This window comes from Saccostrea cucullata, unplaced genomic scaffold (assembly GCF_032062105.1).
Source record: "Saccostrea cucullata isolate Sc308-1 unplaced genomic scaffold, CSIRO_AGI_Scuc_v1 ctg3028, whole genome shotgun sequence".
Classification (NCBI taxonomy): domain Eukaryota; kingdom Metazoa; phylum Mollusca; class Bivalvia; order Ostreida; family Ostreidae; genus Saccostrea; species Saccostrea cuccullata.
In genome coordinates this window covers 6,610-12,940 of record NW_026933624.1, presented here as the reverse complement: position 1 = coordinate 12,940, position 6,331 = coordinate 6,610, and the positions used below count along the sequence as shown (strand labels likewise).

At 32.8% G+C, this 6,331-nt stretch overlaps 1 long non-coding RNA gene across 1 annotated transcript; it reads left to right on the top strand.

Moving 5' to 3' along the window:
- The first annotated feature begins 1,254 nt into the window (after positions 1 to 1,254).
- LOC134238760 (uncharacterized) lies at positions 1,255 to 4,251 on the top strand. Its single transcript, XR_009986075.1, has 3 exons — positions 1,255 to 1,374; positions 1,708 to 1,774; positions 4,017 to 4,251. It is a non-coding gene; the product is annotated as an uncharacterized LOC134238760 (long non-coding RNA).
- Positions 4,252 to 6,331: the final 2,080 nt, after the last annotated feature.

Sequence of the window (6,331 nt, the reverse complement as noted above, 5' to 3'; positions counted from 1 at the left end):
TCAATAATTGAAAAACTTCCATAGATCGTTCATTTTATAATATGAATTTCATTTCGTCCAACTTGCCACAAAATGACAAATATTAGAATTTCCAAAACGCATACATTTTCTTTCTAGACCAAATCCAGTTTTCACTGCGGTAAAGTTTTTGATATGATTATAATTTAGTTTGGATGAAGATTTTCACGTACATGACTTTTGTTAATCTTAAGGCATACATATTTGCGTAGCTGTCAGGGATTCCTATTTTTAAAAGTGCATCTTTTACCAGGTAAACAAACCTGTAGACGCTTTTTATTTCATATACATGGGCTTTTATTTCATGTAGGATGTTTGTAAAGTATTTAAATAAGTAAATGATACTATTGACTCTGAAACAATTACTGAGTATTTTATTTGAAGTTTTATTATACCATGAGAGAAAAAACACAACATATATTTTCTTAAGCTTTTATTCACAGAAATAATAATTTTTGGTAAATATATCACTTCTTCCTTGTATCAACAAAATCGAAAAATTAACTATTTCTGTTTGGGCCGTAATTAAAACGATATCGACTGTAAAAGGTTGAGCGAGAGAAAAATATTAATTTAAAAAAGCAAGGTTCTCCTCAAGGGGTTTTACCATGTCGGCCCGCATTTGTTAAATTTATGTGCGCCATGTTTAAAAGAGCTGCGCCATGGTTAAAATCGGCAGCCGCCCATGATTAAATTTTATTGCATTTCAGTCCTGACACCTACTTTTTTAATGACTTCAGTAGTTAACTGTGTTTATACTACGTTTGCCATGCACCTCGCATGCCTCGAAGGAAAGTGGACTGTGCTAATCAAACACGTCGTTAGTCGCCGACTATGGTGTGAAGTGTGAGAGAAATAACATGCAAATATATATATTTATAATTTTTTTTTTCACAGAGATAATTATTTTTGGTAAATATATCACTTCTTCCCCTGTTTCAGCAAAATTTGAAAAAAAAATACATGTAAAGCTAATTCTGTGTGGGCCGTAATTAACACGATATCGGCGTCAGAAGGAAGGCCGAGACATAAATATTGATTAAAAGAAGAGGATATTTATTTTTCATGTAGTTATATTCAAAATTTAAACACAAAATAACATTAATGTTGGAACATCCTGAAGTTTTTAATTTACAGCAGATCGGTGTTATTTTTTTTAAAGTTGCAACAGTTTCACCCAACATGGTTTGTTATATTTGAATGTTTGCATATTTTTATTTCGAGATGTCAATATCATAGTTAAATTGCATATGTTACAGGTTCAAAGAACCACCTTTATTATAACTATAAATATGTCCTTTTCGCTTCTAATTTTCGCATACCGTTGAGCGGTTTCTTCAACGAAAAGGTAATAAAGTTTATATAATATATTGTAAAATATACATGCATATTGCAATCTAGATATTTCTTCTACTTTCTCTGAACATACTACTTTGTACAGGGATATTTTCACCACGTGTTCTTTTTGCCTTTATATTATGTTTGGGCGAATTTAAAACAAGGCGAATTCAAAGCAAGCAGTATAATTTCTTAAACAAAACTATGACAGAACGAATTTAAAACGGTACAAATACGTTTGCAAACGTGAAAAGGCGAAAATAACACGTAGAGAAAATAACACTGTACAAAGAAAGTCTGCTTAATATTCATACAAAGTTATATATATTTAACTCTCTGTAGAGCTAGAAGATGCTGTGTTTCAAAGCTGCTGCTTTTGTTATTTTCTTATCATCGTTCCCATTAGTGGAGCCATCAGGTAAACTCTAAATCTTCAATTTGTTATTTAGCTTGTAACTTTTCATTTTGTTGTTTTAACTTGTTATTTCAATTCTTTTAATTAAGAAATAACCCGAAGTTTCCTTTTTGCATAAAAGAATAGTAGTTTGCTTTCTGTGATGTTTAGTTTTTGAATTTAAGTCAATGTATTTTTTGTTACTGGGACAATGATATGGATATTGCAAGCGAAAAATAACATTTAGAAATTTATGTTACGAGGGCTGTTCAATAAATAATGTCCTGAACTGTATGACATACAAAACGGATATCATATGACATTGAGCTTGACTTTTCGCATTATTAAATCTTTAATGAATTTATAACAATTCATGTGACCACTTTTCATCAAATAGTTTCACTGTGAAAAGCTGGAAAACAAGGGCTATTTGAGATACTACATGTAAAATAAATAGTAAAGACTTAGTAAACTAGATTGAAATTAAAACGCTTCATTCAAGCTGCTGTAAAACTCGTTAAGAATCCCAGAGAAATATTTACTGAAATATGCACTATTTACGGCAACCAATGTCTGTTTTATAGGCAAATAAGCAGGTGGATTTCAATGATAAAAAATAATAAATAATGGGCATCAAATATGGGTACCGTCCTTGCCAACAAAAATTATTACAACTGATGTACTGTTTGCCAAATTTAAACAAATCATCACTGATGATGTATGACTGACTTGAAGACACATGACAATTTTGATAGACATCATTCCTATAGCAGTTTACACTGTTTTAAAGAAAGTTTGACAGTAGAAAAAGCATAGTACATAAAGGTCGCCCTATGTTTTGAAAAATGCGTGAAAACGACAGCATGTAAGAACATCTAAACAATTGTTTTTAAAAAAATTATAAAAAGTTGTAGTTATCCAAGTTTCTCTGAAATTCAAACCGATAATAAAACTTGAATATATTGCTCGAAACCCTATATACAAAATTTGCAACAAGGTGTACTTGACAAAACAGCAGAGGTCTGAGAAATTGTCGCAAGAGCACAAAGACATATATATTATTATAACAGTAACTTGATCCGAAGGGTTGTATCACGTCGAGTTGACAGGTGCGGATCATCAGGTCTAACGAGACGCGAAGCCTCGAGTATGATCTGATGATCCGCGCCTGTCAACGAGACATGATACGGCTCTTCGGATCACGTTACTGTTAAAATGATAAATTTATTATATACCCCTTTATAACTAGCTAAATATAACAGAATAAAACTTTAGAGATCAATTGTATAACATTTATCCATAAAACAAAATATTATAACAAGGGACTTTTTAACGCGCAAGAAAAAACATCATGTTTTTGCGTACTACGTCATCAGTTTCAGAGAGTGGTGATATGAATTCAGAAAACCACAGAGTGGTGATCCGGATAATCGGATCAAACTCTGTAAAATTAACAGTAACAGAAACAAGGAAATTGATGGGTATATAATAAAGATTTATATGCAAATATCTTAAATATAAGTGTTCTTGTTGCTCAAATTCGTATTCGGGGAGACAGTTTAATTTCTTGAAGATTCTAGATAACAATTGTTTTGCAAAAAAATCGAAAGGTTTACGAAAGAAAGAAACCAGAATCAGGAATCCACTACATTACCGTTCTTCAAATGTTAATGAAAATGTCCAAACCCGCACGCCCTGAAGAGTAAAGGAGTTTTTTGGGATAAAAAGAAAGTTAAAACTTTTTCTCCTTAACAATACTCACCAGATCTTTCGCCTATTGACTTGTTTCATTTTCCAAACTTTAAAAAAGACCTTTCAGAAGGAAGAAACGAGTCCAGGAAATCAGAAGGTCACTGCCATTTTTCAATATGCTAAGGGTCATACCGAAAAATGAGTTCTAGAAACAATCATAAGTTGGATAAAAAATATTACGGATATGTGTTTTAATTAAAAGAGAATATTAAGTCAAATCATTAAGACTAAATCATTGAAAAGCGTCTTTTGCTTCTTTCCAAGCACCGAGGATATTATCTATTGAAAGCCCTTGTATATTCATGAACTGTATCATTTGAAATCAATCAAAAATTATGGAGCTTTTATTGCAAAAATGCCCAGTTTATTTGAATTACATAATTTTGGTTCAAATAATCACTAGAAATCCTTAGAACCGTACACATTTTAACTGTTTCTTTATAAAAAGGTAACACATGTTATTGGTTGTTTTTTTCATTATTCTTTTACTAATATTTAACTTTTTTTATCACAGGTAACTATATTGCATTTAATGCATACATAACCAGATCGCTACACCTGCAGATAGGTTCTAACGTCAACGTTGTTTACGGCGGTGTGCGTTACAACCATGGAAAAGCGTACAATAGGCATACTGGTGTGTTCACAGCTCCATCTAACGGGCTTTACGTATTTTCTTGGGCAAGTGTCGTGGCACCTCAAAAGATGTTTAACTCGGTAATCCTTCTCAATGGACGAAGAAAAGGACTGGGAAATAGGTTCTAACGTCAACGTTGTTTACGGCGGTGTGCGTTACAACCATGGAAAAGCGTACAATAGGCATACTGGTGTGTTCACAGCTCCATCTAACGGGCTTTACGTATTTTCTTGGGCAAGTGTCGTGGCACCTCAAAAGATGTTTGACTCGGAAATCCTCCTCAATGGAAAAAGGAAAGGACTCGGAAACTGTAACAATCTTAAAGGTCAAGGATATGAAAACTGTTCAAGAACATATCCACTGGTCTTGAAAGCCGGAGACAAGGTTAATATCCGTACTGCAGGCGCAAACCACCTGGAGGGATTGTGGTCCAGTTTTTCTGGATGGAAAGTATAAAGGCAATTAAATATTCATACATACATATGAAATAAAGCAAGTATAATAAGGTACCTTTTTGTCCTCTTTCTTTTACAAAAGCAGAAAATGTATGATTACTTCCAAAAAATGCACACTATATATTTGGAGATTCCTCTGACTCCTACCCCTGCTTTTTATATAATGACATGTGCAGGGGAGTTGGAGCGGAGGTCATATCAATAGGTGGAAGTTCAGAGACACCAGCTGGTGACGCGATTCTTTCTACCATTTACAACTTTCGCGGATCTAACAACCGAGACGCGAGAAATCAGTAAAGCGATGCATCTGCATTAACTTTTTTTTTTCAAAGGTATACAGACAATTTAAAAATAGTCGTGTGTCAATGAAATAAAGCAGTTTTAAAAACTTTTAAAAGGAGGGGAAAATGCATATATACTATAAAAAAAATGATAACCATGTAAAAATCTTGATTTCACTCAGGTCAACAAAGATACCAATTACAATAATTTCTACGATGAGAAAGAGGATATTTATGGGTCGATCGTAAATCTGCCGACGGCCATTAATTTTTCGTTTATTTGAAAATTCTTTCTTTCTACGGGGAGAAAAAAAGACAACAACAGAAAGAAAGAAGAGGGTTGAATCGATGCAACTGACAGATGCGGACAAATTTGAACGTAGATTAATTCTTTTTGTTTTGTTTGTTTTTCAACGTCCCTCTCGAGAATTTTCACTCAGAAGAGGCCGCCACCACTTGCCTTTGGAGAGCAGCTAATTGTCCTCCGTGATTGACTTTTTAGGCCATTTTACAGTGAGAAATCTTTTTCGTGCTAACACCTACAGCGACAAGGAACATCGTTTTACACGATTTCATCCGAATGACCGGTCTCCACGTCCCACATGAGAATATCTTCATTTTTAGAAAATCTTTAATTAAAGAAAAGTTTTAAACAATTTCTATATCATTAAAGGTACTTGGACACAGATTTGAAGTTAATATTTTTTCTATAATATTACGACTTATATATTTTAATAGCATTTCACACAGAAATTAATTAAACATCTTATTTCATTTAAAAGTTATTGACATTTTAATATTTTTGGCGGGTTTGATTGACATATCCTTGCACTTTCACAAAATTTAATTTTATTCTTAATCCCTAGGAAAAGTGGCAGTCTTGTTGTGTACTCATGAAAAATATTATTACTATAGTCTAGAAAATTCAGTGTAGACATGTTTGAAAGCAAAACAAACACACACTATATTGTCAGTCCGTGCAGTTGTGGTAAGCAGCCTTTGGCGATTGAACGCACCCGGTGAACCAAAACACCAAACAATAACAGACTGTTAACCAAAACTGTGTACATAACATGAGTGTGCTCGATTTGCTAAACTTTGTACACAACGGAATGACGATACTTGTGAAGGAATTTTGCTTTCTAACATTTCTACTCTGAATAAATTATTTTTTCTGGATTTAATTTTTAATGTTTCTTATTAATACACAACAAGATTGCCACTTTTCCTGAGGATTAAGAATAAAGTAAAAATTTGTGAAAGTGAAAGGATGTGTTAATCAAACCCACCAAAAAATTAAATGTTTTAATAACCTTTAAATGAAATAAGATTTTTAATTAATTTTTGTGTAAAATGCTATCAAAATATATAATTCGTGATATTATACTGAAAAAATTAACTTCAAATCTCTGTCCAAGTACCTTTAAAAGTTACCTCCATTACAAATACCTCCGTT